The 18,598-nt window shown below is 36.1% G+C and overlaps 1 protein-coding gene across 6 annotated transcripts in view; it reads left to right on the top strand.

The window, feature by feature from the left end:
• Positions 1 to 2,212: 2,212 nt before the first annotated feature.
• Positions 2,213 to 18,598, top strand: part of map2 (microtubule-associated protein 2) — a 76,596-nt gene continuing 60,210 nt past the window's right edge. For all 6 annotated transcript variants that reach the window (XM_055032375.1, XM_055032373.1, XM_055032372.1 and 3 more), the window contains exon 1: positions 2,213 to 2,267. The gene's annotated coding sequence lies outside the window, so the exon portion shown is untranslated. The remainder of the gene's footprint in view (positions 2,268 to 18,598) is intronic.

The following is an 18,598-nucleotide window of genomic DNA, read 5'->3' as shown; positions in this document are numbered from 1 at the left end:
GGAATCCCATTATTGCTAATGACAATCTGGAACAGTATGGAATTTGACTTGAGCACCTCTGAGGTCTTAATATGGAAAAGAAAAGATGGAGTATGGAAAAATATGCATACTTATTTTCTGGCGACTCTACTTGTGAAACAGCTGAATTTTTAAAAAATGGGTTGCTTCAATCAGCTTACTTTTATGTTGTTGTTTTTATGAAGACGACACACATAGATCATCCATCTGGTCATTAATTAATCGATCAGCTAATTCGTCCATATGACCGTTCCTCCATCAGCCCATCATCATCTCAGTAATCTGAAAATATGTGACTGAACAAATGCAGTATGTACATAAAAATCTGCAAACATCCTGCAATGACTAGATCCAAATATCCCTTTTTTCATTGTGCTATACCTGGAAAGGTAGTTTGTAGAAAACATTTCTGGCATCAGCTAAGGTACAAGGCAAAGAAATATTTTATAATAAAATTAAATTGGGGAAAGGAATCCCCATAATTATAGAATATAGTAGAATATGGCACTTCCTTCTGTACATTTCAAGCTGTTTGTTTTTATTAGATCTCCACTGTAATTACACAGTACAGTAAATATCTGCTTTCAAAAGTCTGACTTTTTTCATGTTTTTATATAAAGTATTCTACCAACATTTAAAAAATGTTTTAATTTATTGCATAAAAGCTGATAGTTGCATCAAATACTGTGGGCTGATATAGTGTTAAGATATAGGTAACATGTATCAAAGTCAGTGCTCTCTGGGCCACAGTTGGCATAAAGCAGCTTGTGTTTCGGTCTTGAATGCATAATGCACACTTATAATTGATAAGTGCAGATGGCTGAGGTCACCCCTCTAATTTAAATGAATTTATGTATCCAACCTCATACCAAGGACTCGGTACATGACCTTAAGAGTCATAAACTCAGTTTCATCTAACTATTTTCTTTAGTAATGCAGACATGGCTGATTCCTGGTTTGTACACGTGAATCTGGTCAAATGTCAAGGGCAACTACTTATTTTCATTAATGATATCCCATTTGAAGTTTATAGTGATCTGAGAATGTGTTTAAATACAATATTGTCACGTGTCAAGTCCGAACATTTTAATGTAATTGATCCTTCAATCTCCCCGTGAAGGACTCTTAGTTTCATTTAGTTCTAGTGCTAGCTTGTGTTAGGAGTTCAGATTGACAGACCAAGTCTTGTGATGAAAGGTTAAAAAGACAAAGGTTATCTCTAGCTGCAACTGTAAAATAAATCACCCTCAAATAAAAAGCAAAGAGAACCACTGCTGGCCACAAGAGGGGGCTATTGCCTCTCAAATAACGTGCACTATAACCTCAGTGGATATATTTAGCTTATTTGACCTAACTAAAAACAAGCAAGTAACTGTTCATGTAGAAAGACTTATTGTTAAAATATAGGCTCAATCAGCCTTTACCATGTTTATTTATGTTTATACACATTAGAGGGCGTCCTTCTATCAAAGTTTGAAAAAAAAGCTTACCTTTTGCCATGGACTTGCACTGCATCAAATAGTCCATTTTTTATTATTATTTTTTTTCCTGCGCCTCTAAGTCACCATATTTATAGTAAAAACATTGCGGCAGAATAGTTTTGTATGAGCATATGTCAAAATGGTAATATTAAAAAGCAATAAAGAAAGAACTGTCAATAAAACGCCTGCTTTCATTATTTTAACGGTGCATTAAATGGGTTGCTTTAATGTTTTAATTTTATATAGGGCTCAATTAAGGTATGAAAAAAATAGATGTATTTATTGCCATGTGTCCTTTGATTTGCTATATTTTGTCAGTATTATTTCAACATGATAAAAAAGTCTGATTACCATCATCATCATTAAGTTTCTTAAGACAAACAGCCACACTTCAGTCGCCTTTTTTCCACTATTGACGACACAAGAAGTGCCACTTTCAGGGTCATAAAAATGATTACTGTCAGCATTATCACATTTTATTGGTGTATGGAGCTGAATAGGTGACGCTCTCTTTCTAGTATTCATTTACATTCAAATGTTACTATTTGCTCTCTGTTTTTGTCATAGTACCGAAAAAATAAAAATGCAGTCATATTTTGATTCAACCACTATGGTAGTTTCTAGCAAGAAAGGCTCCTTCAGAGCACCGTAGTAACTGGTGTAAACAGGAACCGGCACGCCTAGTTCCGATATTACGGTAACTGAAAGGCTGCGGCGCATCTGAGTCGGACAGACCGGTGTTTTACTGGAGGACGCCGAGCCGAACAGGTAAAAGATTTCATACTTCTTTTAAACGCTGCCAGCGTTGTGATGCAGCAGAAAACCCAATTTGCAACTCAATTAAAAAGCCTGAGACGCTGACATTGAGGCAACCTTACCATCAGGCAATAAGTGAATGTTTTAAGGAGCGCAACCTCTTTGATGAGGTGGAGGGGGGAAAAAATGAGGCATTGTTCGTGCATAACAGAACTGGATCTCGGTTCTTGGGAGTGTACGTGTGGTTGTTCTGTGGTGCCATTCAGTTTTTAAAGGGACGATTCTGCGGCTTTAATCTGATGTGAAATCACTGCTGAGCAACAGATCTAGAAACCCAGATTTTGAGGTGGGAGAGACCTGCTGATTGACCTAATTGTCCTGTGACTTATTGGTCCAATTATACGCACTGTTTCTATGTGAGGAAATCAAATGATTAAAGAAAAAAAATGTCTGCATTGGGCTTTGGAAAGGCTTCACCTACTGCGGTGCCTGCAGGAACTTGGATGGCTGCGGTGGCACTGAATGACCGTTGGGCTCCAGAGATTACATTGCACATTGCACAAACATACAGTGTAGAATGAATATGGATGTTGAAAAGAAGTGCTTAAAATAAGTTGCTTGCTATGATTTTTTTTTCCAATGACAGAGAAGAGAGAGAGGGAGAGAGCTGCAAAAACCAGTGCTGAGTCATATTGGCGTGCCCCACTGATTGATCACACATCCCAATAATCTGCATTTCTCCTATTGATATTTCCCATTCCGTGTTAAACATCAGTGATATATAGCCTAATATTGTCAACATAATCTACTTCATTCTGAAATAAAATATGACTTTTTTGTACATTGTTCCATTGTAAATCTAATGTTACAAAATATGGTACGAAAGCCTGTAATTTACCCCGTCTGAGGTCAAATTGCTCCCTCTGAATGGATATTTGGTTAGCTCATACAAGATGGATTTCTCACTTGGAGCATGCCTGCTTCAGTCACATCTCATTTACATATTGGGGGCTGGATATCGATTTCCCTTTGTGGAGTCCACTTGCTCCAGTGTCTGCACATACATTTAGACGCCTCATGCATTCAAGATAAGGGTGGAATTCATGGAGTCCTGCAGAATGCCGAGCGCACCATGAAGGAATTTGTCTGGAGATTCTGGCTGAGTGTTCCACCTGCTTTCCTTTTTTGTGCTGGCAGCAGTTCATTTAGGATTTTTTTTTTAATTTTTTTTTTTTTTCACGTTACACAAAGCCATCAACATGAATGATCACAGCAAGTGGGTGTGATCTGCATCATGTGACTTGCATTAATATCTCCTTTATTCAGTGTGCATTTATGTTTTTTATATATATAAAAAATACTCTTCAGCAATGCAGTTAGATAAGAACTTGGTGAAATTCGATTTGTCAAGCCAGTCAGGGTTTGTTTACTGTTTGATTTTGCCTAAGTCCTAGAGGGGAACTGGATCTTTAAGATGTGCATGCCAGTTTTTACAATGTATTATGAGGAAGTCATACCCCTAGAATCTTTCCATACTTGTCACATTTGATCATTGAATTTGATCAAATGTGATCAAATATCACATCTAAAATCTAGGATTTTAGATATAGAACCAACACAAAATGGCAGAGAGGAGTGAAATGAAAAAAACATCATGCATAGGTTTCAAAATGTTCACTAATTGTGTCTAAACAATGTGTCCATCTTCATCCCTGCTGTGGAGAAGTTCAGAGCAGAGTTGGACTGTAAAACAGTGGTGCCCAAAATAGACGATAAAATAAGACAGGTCTTGCTGTGATGCAGACTGTTCGCTAAGCAAAGACATTTGTTTTTTGCCCTTCAAGTTGTGAGCCAGACACATAACTGAATATCCATTAACTAAACATAACCTCTTTGAACATCTTTTGTCAGGGGAAAACAGGGTTCTATAAAAATGTCCTTAAAGCCTTTGCACAGTATTTAGTTATTTTCTCTAGCATGAATGCATATATATATATATATATATATATATATATATATATTGAAATTTCAAAATTGGAAGCTTTACCATTTAACACTAAGTTCAATAATGTAAAATTACATTGGATGAGCTGATTTTTAGTTTGCTACAGGTGTGAAACCAAAGTTACTGAAATGAAAATATTCATTCCATTATTTGTTTCCTAATTTTCAGTATTGTAAAAATGTCTTGAGTCAAGCATCATTAGATGTTTATATTTTCCATTAAGGAATCATAATTTATTGAAATTCTTAAATGATTTGTAAACATTCATCCAGATCTTTTGAAAATGTTAAATTGTTTTAGCTGTATACTCTTTAACATTTACTCATTGTGTGAAATAGATGAAATCATACCTTACTCGTGTTTTGTCAATAAACTTAACATCATAAACAAACTGAATGATAATTAACTGCAACTCCAAGCCAGTGCCCATTTTGGTTATGTCCCTGACGGTGCAAAAGAAAAACTATGGTGTAGTTCTAGACTTTGATAAAATCATCTAGTAAGAACCTAAGCTGTCGAGTTACTGCGTCATCCTGAATCATCATGGTCATTAGCTCAGTCAGTTGTTGGAGCCAGCAATCCAGGAAGAGGTGCCAGCTTGGTGTGGTAGCCGTGCTGTCTGCCTGTTCACACTCAAGTAGTAATAATCTTTTACGTAAGATCGGTGTGTAAAATAAGGCAACTTAATCCTAATTCTCAGTGACATGAATGACATAGAATCTGCTGGAAGACACAGAGAGACTCAGACACTCACATGCACACACGGCTCTTGTTTGTCACATCTTGACTCAATGCTGCATGTGCAGTTATTTCTGTGTGTGAGACAGAAGAAAGTGGGAAACAAATCTCTGTATAATAAAGAAAGGTTTTCAGTGGTAGCACAACACATTTTGTCACGCGATTTACATGTCTGCCACCTGCCTGCTAGTCGTTTACTATAGCTGCCTTTCTGGCTCAAAAATTAGTGTTTATTTTTATTTTATTCTTTTTTTCAGTTTTTATCACAATGGTCGGTGTGGCTATTCAAGTAATGAGGTTACATTTTAAGGCTTCTTCAGTGTGAGAGCACAGTTACATCCTTTATTGACAAATAAAACATTCATTTCAAAATATTAAAAAGATACAATGCCTTGCAACCGCATTCATAATCCTTCTCTTTTTTTTTCTTTGCCAGTACAACCATAAAATTAAATATTCTGCTTTGGGTTTTAATACAATAGATCAACACAAAGTAGCACATAAAGCTTAGTTAACTTATAAAACAGCAGAGTCAGTCCTGTGCAGAACCATTCGTAAATGGCCTCATCACTTATCTTTAAGTATTTTTAGATCCAGACTGATTGGCTATTTAAACAAATGGAAATGGTTTGATCTAAACCATTGTTTTGTAAATCTGGATGGGTGTTATAAGTTGTTCTCTTGCCAGAAGGTGGCCTTTACCTTCAGGCTTAGGTATTTTGAGCTCAAAATAGGTTTTCTTCAATAATTCTTCTGTTTTTAGCTCTCTCTAGAGGAAATGTTTTCCTACAGAATGATTCTGTCCCCACCATGTTCCATGTTTCACAGTGGAATGGTGTGTTTAGATTGAAAAACCCACCTAGGGTCAGGTGTTGGGAATTAGCTGTTGCTGTAAGCACTGTGACGCAAACATGGGACTGTGGTTCTGTTCAGTTTGTCTATGTTGATGTGTGTCTGTCCCTATCAAATAAACCTAAAGAAATGAATACATTTAATGCTAGTTTTCAGTAACACATTAAAACTTTGCTTGGAAGGCCAAAAAAGTTGAAGAGGACATATTTTTAACATGTCAACTGTGTCCCCCCTGATGCAAGATGTTTGTTTACCAAAGTTGTGTAACAAATCTCTGGGCCTTTCACAGAACATCTCGATTCATACAAAAGTGAGAATAAACACAGATGGACTTAATTTATCAGTAACTAAAGGCAATTGTTTGCATTTGACTTTATCTAGGGGTATACTCTTTACTCTTTTAAACGAGATGAGTACTTTTAAGAGCGTTCAAATCTCTTAAAGAAACAAGTTCTTGGCAAAACCTTCACTAACAATGAACATGAAGGACAGGGTTTTGTTTTCTACTTGAAATACTTTTTGATTGTATTAAGTATAATTGGGTAAAAGACATCAAATTATTTACCATTCGGCCTTGTTGTCTCTGCTAATGAAATGTGTTATTTTCTCTTGGACCTCATCGTCTCTTCTTGAATGTTCTGCTGTTTGGAAGAACAGTGTGTTTCTGTAACTACCATCAATATCTTGTTTGTAGTTTGTCATTTTGGATCTAAATGTTGTTGTTTGAATTTTATTTGGCTTTCAAGACAGCATTGAATTCTAATTTTAGCCTTTGGATTTTGCCAGAACAGCTTTTTTTCATTTGTTCACCAGTGAAGCAAAGCTAATTATTGTTTCTCTGTCATCCTCCCTCGCCTGCATACGTGTCATTTTGGGTTCTTTTCTGCACCCAACTCTCTCAAAATGGTCCTAACTTCAGAGCTAAATCCAGGATTATCTCTCACACTAGGCACCTAAAGTAAATCTACCTTGTGTTCAAGGACAGAACATCCTAAAACAAAGTGGAAGGAAGAAGGGTAAAAGAGAAATGATGTTAATGGGTGCAGGTCAGGGATTCTTACATTCATCACAGTAATATAATGCCCTTGCCAAAAAAAAAAAAAAAAAGCAGGAATACTATGGTTAGAATGTAGCAGGTGTTTTGACGAGGCAGTTTAATTTGTAATAAACTGATTTGTACATTTTGAGGTCAGGGGTAGTTTAACTGGAACACGATCTGAAAGGCAATGTGTCAGCTCAGATCACATTGCCTAAACTATTAAACTATTAAAATTTCAATTGATGCTTAGTGCAGAATACTGGTCACTGGTGTATGTTGTACATTTGATTTAAAACAACTATTTTTCTAAATAAAATTGCATGTTTAATTCGTTTAAAGTGTCATATAGTTAAGCTAATAACTCCTACCTGATCAACACTGAAAATGGATGGCGTTAGTTGTGATCTTATCAGGTTAGCCTTTAAATTTTCATACAGTAGAGAATGTTGACTTCATTTGTTGTGTTATATCAGCCGTATCAGGGAAATGACCTGTCTAAGATTTGGGCCCATTTTTTTCTTTTATGACTTGTGGCATACAGCTATCCTCCCATCACCAGGTTGGTAGATGAACAAAGGATAGTATGTCTAGCTGGCTCAGGGATTGCTGCTCTTTATTGTATTTCATTCCAGTGGAACAGCTGGGTTTAAGCCATCAGAGATTAGTTGTCAGGTCCCCTAAAATAAGCCCAGAGTTTTGTATAAAATTGTACTTAAATACTTTAATGCAGTTTTCACTCTTTGCCTATTTTCTTAATTTCTTTTCCCACACTCTGTGACCATTTGTTGAAATTTTGGGTAATGTCATTTGTGTCCAGTGGGAACATTTGCTGCTGTGATGCTCTGTCCAATTGGTTAACAGCTACATTTACCTGTAGAAGGCATGTTCATAGCGCTTGTTTTTGCTAGTTTGCATTTTATAAGGGCTGTTGAAGAGTGTGTGGGTGTAGAAATGCAGATAAATGGCCATCCACTTAAATAGTAACCCACAGAGGGTTGAAAATGGAGGAAAATCTCACGACTGCAAGTAGTTTACATTAACCAAACTAGTTACATCAAATGTACCTGGGGATTTTTATTTTGGCAGTTTTAATACACCAAAAGGATTTCAAAAAAATTTTCTGTATGTTTAAAGCAAGTAAGCAAAATAAGTTCATATTCTTTGACAGTTTGCTATCGATATTCAATTCAAAATTTAACACACATTAAACTATTTTGAGGAGGTTTAAGCGAAAAGAAAATTCTAATTGATATGATGATGCATATCAAAATGCAATTAAAATTTCTCCTGTTCATTGCTGTGTTATGCAACACTTTCACACTTCCCATCAAAGACTCAACACTCCTGAGATGAATTCAAAGCAAGCCAGATTCCTTTTGAGCCAAAGAAATTCCCACAACCTTCTACATCCTTGTTAGCAAGTGTTTACTAGCTAAACAGATATCAGTCATGTACAGAGGGGTGAATATTCCCCAGCTAGACTTTCTTTCATCTCAATCAAAATGTCCAATTTTCACCCCTGTCTCTTGGTAAAATGTTGCCATGGTACACTTACAGAAATCAAAAAAAGACGTGGGGATAGGTTGGAAAATTGGGCTCATTTATAGGTATGAAATGAAAGGGCATTTGCAGAGTGTGAATTTTGTCAGTTCTTAATGCTGAATATTTGCCTTTTATGGAACTTCAATCAGATAGTTTGTAATCAGACGTATCTATTTGTCTGTCAGTTTGTCTGAGAAGGAATGCAGATGGACATCCTGCTTGTGCTGATTCTGAATATTAACAAGCTTACATAAACTGCTTGGGCTACACGTTCTGTCATCCTAATTGCATTTCACATCAGTTTAGTGAACGGCTTTAATATTACTGCTCCTCTTAATGGCTTTTCTTGATGGAGCACAGAGGTTGATGGTGACACCCCCCAAGGTCTGCAACGCAGACCAGACACAGAAGCTGCTAAATGAAGGCACTGCACTGCAATGAAATCTTTTTTTTTTTTTTTTCGTCCAGCAGAGTAAACAAAGTATAGAGCACTTAACTGACCAGCACATTAAGGGCTTTTTGTCCATTTGCATTAGCACATCCTGAATAATGTCTCTGTTTTTGATAGGATAGGTGAAAAGTAAATAAGACTCTTTCAATAAGGGTGTCAGAAATCCATTTAATTACAATAACAAGTTGATTAAAACTACATCCCAAATTAATATGAAATATAATTTTTTTAGACATTATATTAAAGTAAGAATATAACATATTTTAAAAAGAATCACAGACATAATAAAAGTAAAGTATAGCACATGTGTTGCAGCATATTATCTCAGCAGTTATCCATTCTTCTTTTTGGTTTATGTTTTTTTTTTTCCCGTTGCCTGTTGTTCCAGCTTTCCCAGAATCCCACCATATTGTCGATATTGTCACCAGACACTTTGCGGCTTGTGTGATCTGCAGTTTTGAGCTTCTTGAAGATCTGTGGGAATTCCAGACGGAAAAGCTTGCAAGTTAGAGATGAGAGGAGAACATGAATAATTCTTGAAATGTTTTGAAGTGTTCCATTTTATCTGCTTGGTCGTTATCTTCAGGGAAGCAAGTCGCTCCTTTTCCAGTTATGTCACAAACGGTTGAGGAAATCCTGCACACAAAACAAAAGCACACATCCACACAAATTAGCACATTTACACACAAATATAAACAACTTCATATAACCTGACAGGTTATCTGAAAATTCCCATCTTTATTATTTTTTTTTATGTGTTTGCTGTTGCTCAAATTTCAACAGGCTTTTACTCAGAATTTTATTCAGCTATTGATTAAAAACAAATTATTATTTTAAAAGATCTAAAAGAAAATCAGGCTTGAATAAGAATTATCATCAGCTTATTTTTAAAATGAGTCAAATCTCTCGGTATGAAGTAAAGTTTGTTCCACGACTAAGTTTATACCTACTCTTTTGGATTGCAAGTAGATTTCTTTTTTGAGTATTTAAAAGTTGTAATATGTGGATTTATGACGTCAGTAATGTGAGACAGAGCTAGGCGTTGCAGGAGAACTCCTCTGTTTGTTCCAGTGAAAAGTCTTGCTGTTGAGTTTTGGTCCAACTGAAGGCAATCAAAGGATTTTTTTCTTTTTTGTTGTTGTTGTAGATATATGTGAAAAGTGCATAGTCGTTTAGACCAGGGCAAATGGGAGCAGAAATACCCCTCTCACGTTTTTGAGTGACACCACAATATTTCTCAAATGATACAAACAGTTTCAAATTATTTTGAGATATTTATCGGGATTTGCAGTCCTAGATCTCCAGAATTTGGCTTGACAGCTGAGTAAAGAAAAAGAAATCTAGTCTTTTGTGATCAGTCATTTCAGTTTAATGAAGGGAGTTACTATTACTAACAATTTGTAATTTACATTAAATGTTCAAGTATTTTAATACCTCTAATTGATACCTAATAAATTATATTATGAAGTTTATTAGTGATTGATCCACGTGTACAAAAAAATAAACTAAGCTGTGATTATTTGGATGAGAGGCACCTGATATGGGCTTGTAAAGAATTGCTTCAGTGAATGGGAGCTGTAGGAGAATTTAAGTAAAGTTTCTTTATAACTTTCAGAAAGAAAGAGGTTGGTGGATATCAACTGGACTTGAAGAAGGGTCTGTTTTTTTTTAATGATGCTGATGTCCTTAAGATCTAGTGTGAAGGAAAACATGATTTAGAAGATGATGAGACAGATAAAGAGAGAATTGGTGAAGTAAGATTCAACATTTCAATCCTGAAGGACGGCAGAAAGTTGTTGCATTCAGACTTTGATAATGCCGGTATGAGATGAGCTTGAGAAGAAACAATTGTGTCAAACAGCTCTGAGGGGTTTTTGAAAGGAAGAATCAGCAGAATTCTTCCCTCCACCCCCTTTTCTAAAGCTACATAACTGCTGTCTACATACAATAATTAAGCCAGGTTTGAAAGAGAAACAGATGTTGTTTTCCATTTAAAATAAATAAACTTTTTATGATCTCTTCTCTATTGGTAAACCGCATCAAGCAAAATGCTCAACAGCCAACTAGAGGACCATAAAGTCCACAAGAGAAGCTCACTGGTGTGCTTTTCACACCAATTATAATTACACAACTGGGTGTTTTTACCATTGTTCCAATGTGCACATGGCCATTCTTCAGTATAATATTACCAGCTTAAATTGTGTTTAAATTGGTTCACTCCATATTTTCACCATCGGTCTGCACACAATTATTATTTTTTTGTGTCAAAGAAACTCTGTGATCTTAAAGGAATTTAATGCTGATGTTAATATCTTACAAACCTATTCTAGATTCAACTGAGATATGACTGAAGATATGAAAATAACAACAACAACAACAACAATAATAGTAATAATAATAATAATAAAAACATTATAGCCTCACAAAAATCCACCCTCTAATTTGAATAGATTTATTTAGCTGGGAGAAAAAAATGGTAAAAAAAAGTTTGTAAAATCCCACATCTTGCCGTCAGTACTTTGTACAGCTTTAATTTACCGATAAAACAATAGTTAGTCCTCGACCATGCCTTTTTGCACAGCTAATTGAAACCAGAGGTGTCAAACTCAACCCTCAAGGACTTGTGTCCTGCAGCACACCTCAGTCCGATGACTGAATTACCGCCTCATGAAGTCAATGTCTCCTGAGTCTCGCTAACGGTCTAATTATTCAGTGTGCTGACGCATAGATGCATATAGACGTTGCAGGATGCCAGCCCTTGAGGACTGGAGTTTGACGCTTGTGAACTTAATAATCCAGACTCCTGGGCGTTCTCTGGTAATCTTTTCTCTTGACTCACGCCACAGATTTTCTCTAGGTTTTTAAAGATTGATATGGTAATGGTAGAAGGCTGGATTTTCTTATGTTCAACCATTTTTGTATTGATTTGGCCATACATTTGAATCATTATCTCGCCAAAAGACCCAGTGAGGGCTCATTTTCACTTTCCCGATAAAGGCCGCCTTATTTTTCTTCATATTTCAAATAGCTCAGTAGGATGAATAGCAAAGCAAGTCAAATGTTTTTGGAAAACAGATGACTTGCTCGATCTTAGTCCCAGTAATTACAACAATTTTAAATTGTAAGTAGTGTTATATTGCAGTGATAATTAATTTAGTGTTATGTCCCTCTATAATTTCATTTCCTCATTTATATTATATATATATATATATATATATATATATTTCAAATAAAAGTGTTCGAAGAAACTACTTTTCACTCACTGAGGTTTCTGAATTTTAATATCTAAATAAAATTAGGGTATGTGTTCATACAAATTTGTTCTCAATAGAAAGTAGTAAAAGCAGATTGAACAATATGAACAAAGAAAAGATAAAACAAATACAATGGTTATTGGATTGGGATTAGTAGGTAGTTTTATGTGATTAAGTGTGAGAGGGAAATTCCCTTTCTGCAGGAAATTACAGGATTACAAGAGGAAAAGGATGGATGGGATTACATAAGGGTATACACAAAGACACATGAATGGTGGTCTTATCCCAGAAAGATAAAGAGGAGAAAAAAGAAGTATTTTCATATATATTTTAACTAATCCCAAAGATTAACAATTAATTTAACAATGTTTTCCTTTGCTGTTTTCAACAAAAACCTGCTTAGCTGTGACACCAGATTAATCCAGACAGCTCCTCTAAGTATTTAGACCAAATACCACAATTTGAGGCCAGACTTGTCAACTTCCAGCCCACTCTGACTCGTCCCTTCTAATTCTGTAATGAGCCTAACACCACGAGGTTTAGATTAGTTGCTAACATTGTACACTGAGTCTTGCTGCTGCTCCCAGTGGAAGCCATTAAGTATTACCACCCACCATTCTAACACACGCAGAGAACAAACTCTGCTGTTTTATGGCCTCCAGTCCATGTTGTATACAGTAGTCGTGTCTTTGCTATGATTTGCATATTACAGAAAAAGAGCACTGTACAGTGGAATACTGCTGGAATAACAATATTTTATGAATGGCACATTTGCTGCTAAGAGTATAGAAAAATCTTTACTTCTTTCATTCTCTGTTGTTTGCCTCATTACTATGCGTCGGATAAATTTATCATGGCGGACATCTTGTTTTTTTTCCCCCCATGATAACCAGAGGCTGCAATCCAGTTAGAATGTGGACATATCAATAATTATTGAACCCCACTGGGGGATTTGTCTTTTTGTAACACCTTCAGAAGGCATCATGGTGTTAAATACATAATGTCTGACAAGTTCTGACAAACTGATGTCTTTACCAGGGATGCCAGAAGTGTGGACAGCATCATGTATATATGTTTTTGAAATTGGATTTGATTCACATATAAATACAAATTTTTAAAAATTGTTTGCTGTTAATTCCCAAATTCCAACATCTAGTGTCTTAGAAGCTAAACACACAATCTAAGATCTATAAAGATTCAAAATGTTGAATTTCCTGCCGTCTCTTTTACCTTGTGATATGGTTTTTGTGATGTTCATACATTGCTAGCCAAACAATTTAAAAACAGAACTGATTTGTTTGCACAATATGGCTAAAGTACCTTGTCTTAATACTAATGAGTACAGCGATAATATAGCAACGTTTTTGAATTGCAATATTTATTGTTCAGTGTGTTTTCTTAATTTTATGAATGAATGCTTTTCATGCCTGTTATGCATTCAATTTCTTTAACGGAGTCTCACTGCAGTAGCTGTACATGAGATAGTGCTGTGAGGTCATTTAAGATTGTGCAAAGCATGGTAATGAATGATATTATCATTGCCATGCTCAACGATAATATCACACTTGCTTGAATTTCCAATTTTGTTCATCCCTGCTGTTTACTGCATTTCTGCATTCAGAGCTCTAATGTTCTGTTTTTTATTCTCTTTCATTCTCTCCTGATTTTCTCTTTGTTGGGAAAAAGGAGTGGAAAACCACCCATGTCCAAAAAGCTGATTTTGCTTCTTGTTTTTTCAATGTTAAATGTGGAAAATATGACCATAATATTTGACTTAAAAGCTAAAGTCAAATTTTTATAATAAATATATAGTAGGTTAAGTATTTCTACTAGTTACTACTAGTTTCTACTAGTATTTCTACTAGTCACTGTACAGAAGTGATTTTGGTCAGGTGCAACATTGCTGAATAGATACTGTTGAACTTCAGAGACATTGTGTATTTTTTTTAATCTCCTTATTGGGGAATTTGTTGGATTTTAGACATTGCGTCCTATTGGTCATCTTAATTTCTTCAATTTCACCACCTGGAAGAGACTTTGTTGCCATTTAAAATTTTTACTAGTGCATCTTAGCAAGACAGAGCATCTTAAAGGTAATTTCTCTCGACAATTGATTAAAAAAATTAAACTCATGGGGATTTAGTAAACACAAAGTGATACATTTCTGGCATGTATTTCAGTTTTTTATGGTTATGGCTTATATTTAATAAAATCCTGAAATATAGCTTTTCAGGAAATTAGACAGTTTACATTTTGCATTTATTCAGACATACAAATGAAATGTTTGATATTTTAATTAATAGTCATGCTTAACAAAGCATTTTAACAAAACCGCTAGATAATCATTACATCTGTCAACTCCTCATTTATCTCTGAAGATCTCATGCTTCTTTGTGGCGCTTTGTGGTCTTTGTTTTTTTCAAAGAACTGAGACGACATGAAAATATGGAAGTTGTCAGCAGAAAATGTAACTGTGTCTGAATATTTTGTCCACTTGCTTCAGATGTGTAGATTATTACGTTTTGCCTCCCAGGAGTCCCAGCACCCCACAACCCACCCTTCTGTCACTGTTTACCTTTAACAGCCGTTCTTGAAAAAGGAGAAAAGGAAAGAAAAAAAAAATCTATTGCCCTCCCTCTGACACAAACCTTTACTTAGGCTGAATCAGCTAATGCTGTTATCAGTTGCCATGGAGACTGTCGGAGTTAGGATGTTGCTGTGGAGACGGAGCGACTGCTCATTACCACCCACAGCAACCTTCCACACTCGCCTGAGCAGCACCTCACAAACACATGAACACGCATGCACACTGCTCCACACAGACCCATGAAAGCCCCAAAAGGTATGGCCTTGCATTGTATCATTTGTGTTTATATTAGACATGGTGTATGAGTTTATTTGCAACTCTGAGAGACAGAAACGCCTTTTATACGCCTGTATAAACCGAGGACGATCTGCATTGGCGTAACGAATGAAGCTGTAAACTGAAGCGATACAAGAAGGGGATTTATTGGTGAATGCATTGTTGCCTTAACCTTCAATGCTTCGGACAACAGTAGGAGTGGGTTAGGAGTTTGTGAGTTTCAATTTTGATGATATTATGTATATTCTTAAATTGCAAGTGGAGAATTGAAAAGTGGCCCATTACACTGTATAGAGATATTCAGCAGCTCAGTGTGGTTTCATTCGATTCAGCCAATTAAAGATTTAAGGCAGTTAAAGAGTAAATTACATCCCCCACTCACCAATCACTCTCTCTCGCAGCAATCATCAGCGTTGGAAGACTGTGGTTTGCTTCACTAAAATCAAAAACATATTTAATCCCCTTTTCCTCACGTCAAACCTCAACCCTTTCAGTTTTTTTTTGTTTTATAAATATATATATATACTTAAAGACAAAGTATCAGACTCAATCACATAATAGCTCTGCTAATTGACAAATGATGTCACAAACTTCATGCATTTACCAGCAATTGCATTACAGTGAAGCCCAGCCAGTCTGGGTTCAGTGTTCTTGGATTTATTTACCTATTCAAAAGTGAATCACGAGGCAACAACTGAATGCTTGTAGACATTTAGACATGGTGAAGGTGACCTGCTGAAGTTCAAACTGAACATCAGGAAGAAAAGACACGGCATTTAAACATGGCATGATTGTTGGTGCCAATTGAGCCATTTTGGATATTCCAAAATCTCCTAATCTTCTGGAAATTTGTATATAACATTCCTCAGGTTTTCAGTGGTCAAAACAAAATGTGACTATCCATTGAGTAGATTTATGTGAAAGAACATGCATTTTTGATGTCAGAGTAGAATTTCCAACTGGTGCGAGATCATTGAAACCATGCCGATGGCAATGTTGGCTGATTACCACACCAGGTGCCCTTCATAAAAGTTGAAAACCAGAAATGGATACTACAATTTGCACATGCTTGCAGAAATCGGACAATAACTGCTTGAAGAAACTTTTGAATTCTTGACTTCGGTGTGTCATAAGCAACATGAAAGTATCTATCCAGCCTGCCTTGTAGCAGCAGTCATTTAATAATGTGGGTAAAATTTTCTTGGCACATTTTGGATACCTTAATAACAATCAATCATTGTTTAAATACCAAAGCTCTCCTTGGGATTGTTTACCTTGTTGATCCTTTTATGATATTATGACCACAGAGTATCTATCCCTTCCAGCAGGATAGATTCCTTTACTAAAAATGTCATTTGCGATGTCAAAATGGTAAATTTGCATCATGAAAGTATAATACTTTTGGTGAAACATTGTGATGCTATCCTGTAGGTATGGACCAAAGTCTGAGCAACATTTTTGTTATGTCGTTAAATATAAGGCACTAAGAATTAAGGTAGTTCTGAAAGCAAAAGGTGGCGAAACCCAACTAGCGAGGTCTACCTAATACAGTGGCTTGTAACTGTATTTGAAGAAATTTGTTTCAGAAGATCATTAATAAACATGAATATATTTCACTCAGCAGTGGAATATTTAATTTCTTTTTTTGACTTGTGCCAGAATGTAGTGGTAGGCGTAATGTTATGGTAACACTAGGAGATGGGATTTTGCCAGAGCCAACACATTTGACCACAATAATTGTAATTTTTACTGATTCATCAGTTCTACTTTGATCAATAACCTATTAGTAATGGAAAATCAATTCTTAAAAAAAGAAAACATGTTATGATCATTATTTTTTTTAACTCATTGAGAACTTGATTGTTCCCCCAGAATGAGACCTTGGGGAACTTGAGTCATTCACAAACTTTGAACTTCAGCAGTTCTTTCTTAATTAAAAAAATATATATTTCTCTTAAAAAGATATTCCTCTAAAAGTTTAAGCCTGGATATGTTTGCTGTAAAAAAAAAAAGAAAAAAGACATTACTAAATTATCAAAATGATTTTTCAAAAAATGTAAAGTAATATATATATATATATATATATATATATATATATATATATATATATATATATATATATATATACACTCCTGATCAAAATCTTAAGACCAGTCAAAAAATTGCAAGAATTTGCATTTAGAACTATTGAATCTTAAGAAGGTTCTAAGTAGAGCTTCACAATGTTAAAAGAAGAATCAGCGTAAAAGACAAAAACTTTTGAGCGGGGAATTAATTGAAAACTGCATTTATTCTAAAACATGATTTTTTCCACCTGATCAAAAGTTTAAGACCATATCTCAAAAAACCCCAAAAACCCCCCAAAAGAGAAATCAAAGTATCAAAAAAAAGGACTCAGTAATGAGTAGCTCCACCATTCTTGTTGATGACGTCAAACAATCGTTTAGGCATGCTTGATGCCAGTGTTTCCAGGAGACTAGTGGGAACGTTGCTCCAAGTGTTGAAAATGGCTTCACGAAGGCATCCACTGTCTGGAACTGATGTCCATTTTTGTAAACTTCCCTTGCCATCCATCCCACATGTTCTCAATTGGGTTTAGATCCGGGGAACATGCAGGATGGTCCAAAAGAGTGATGTTATTCTCTTGGAAGAACTCCTTTGTCAGGCGGGCATTGTGAACTGCAGCATTGTCCTGTTGAAAAACCCAATCATTACCACACAGACGAGGGCCCTCAGTCATGAGGGATGCCCGCTGCAACATCTCCACATAGCCAGCTGCTGTTTGACGCCCCTGCACAACCTGAAGCTCCATTGTTCCATTGAAGGAAAACGCACCCCAAATCATGATGGCACCCCCACCACTGTGCCGTGTAGAAAACATCTCAGGTGGGATCTCCCTGTCATGCCAGTAACGTTGGAAGCCATCAGGACCATCAAGGTTAAATTTTTTCTCATCAGAGAAGACAACTTTCTTCCACCTTTCAATATCCCATGTTTGGTGCACCCTTGCAAAGTCCAAACGGGCAATTCTGTGGCGTTGAACAAGACGTGGCCTTTGAAGACGTTTTTTGTTTCTGAAGCCCTTCCCTTGCAGATGCCGTCTGATGGTTATCGGGCTGCAGTCGGCACCAGTAATGGCTTTAATTTGGGTAGAGGATCGTCCCTTGTCTTGACGGACAGCCAATCGGATCCTGCGGCTCAGAGCTGGTGAAATTTTTTTGGGTCTACCACTTGACTTTTTTGTTCCATAACCCTCAGGATCATTTAAGAAATGCAAAATGACTGTCTTACTGCGTCCGACCTCAGCAGCGATGGCACGTTGTGAGAGGCCTTGCTTATGCAGCTCAACAATCCTGCCACGTTCAAAGTCAGTGAGCCTTTTTGCTTTTGCCATCAGGAGGTCTTGACAGTGTAAAGACTTCACAGAAAATGACATGGAATCCAGATTTTTGCACAGCTTTTGGCTTTTAAAGACTATGGTCTTAAACTTTTGATCAGCTGAAAAAATCATGTTTGAGTGTAAATGCAGTTTTCAGAAAATTCCCCGCTCAAATGTTCTTGTCTCTTGCACTGATTGTTTTCTTTTAACATTGTGAAGC

The sequence above is a fragment of the Poeciliopsis prolifica genome, unplaced genomic scaffold (genome assembly GCF_027474105.1).
Source record: "Poeciliopsis prolifica strain line A6 unplaced genomic scaffold, Auburn_PproV2 SCAFFOLD007, whole genome shotgun sequence".
Taxonomy (NCBI): domain Eukaryota; kingdom Metazoa; phylum Chordata; class Actinopteri; order Cyprinodontiformes; family Poeciliidae; genus Poeciliopsis; species Poeciliopsis prolifica.
The sequence above is the reverse complement of the archived record's forward strand: the minus strand, read 5'-3'. Positions and strand labels throughout refer to the sequence as shown.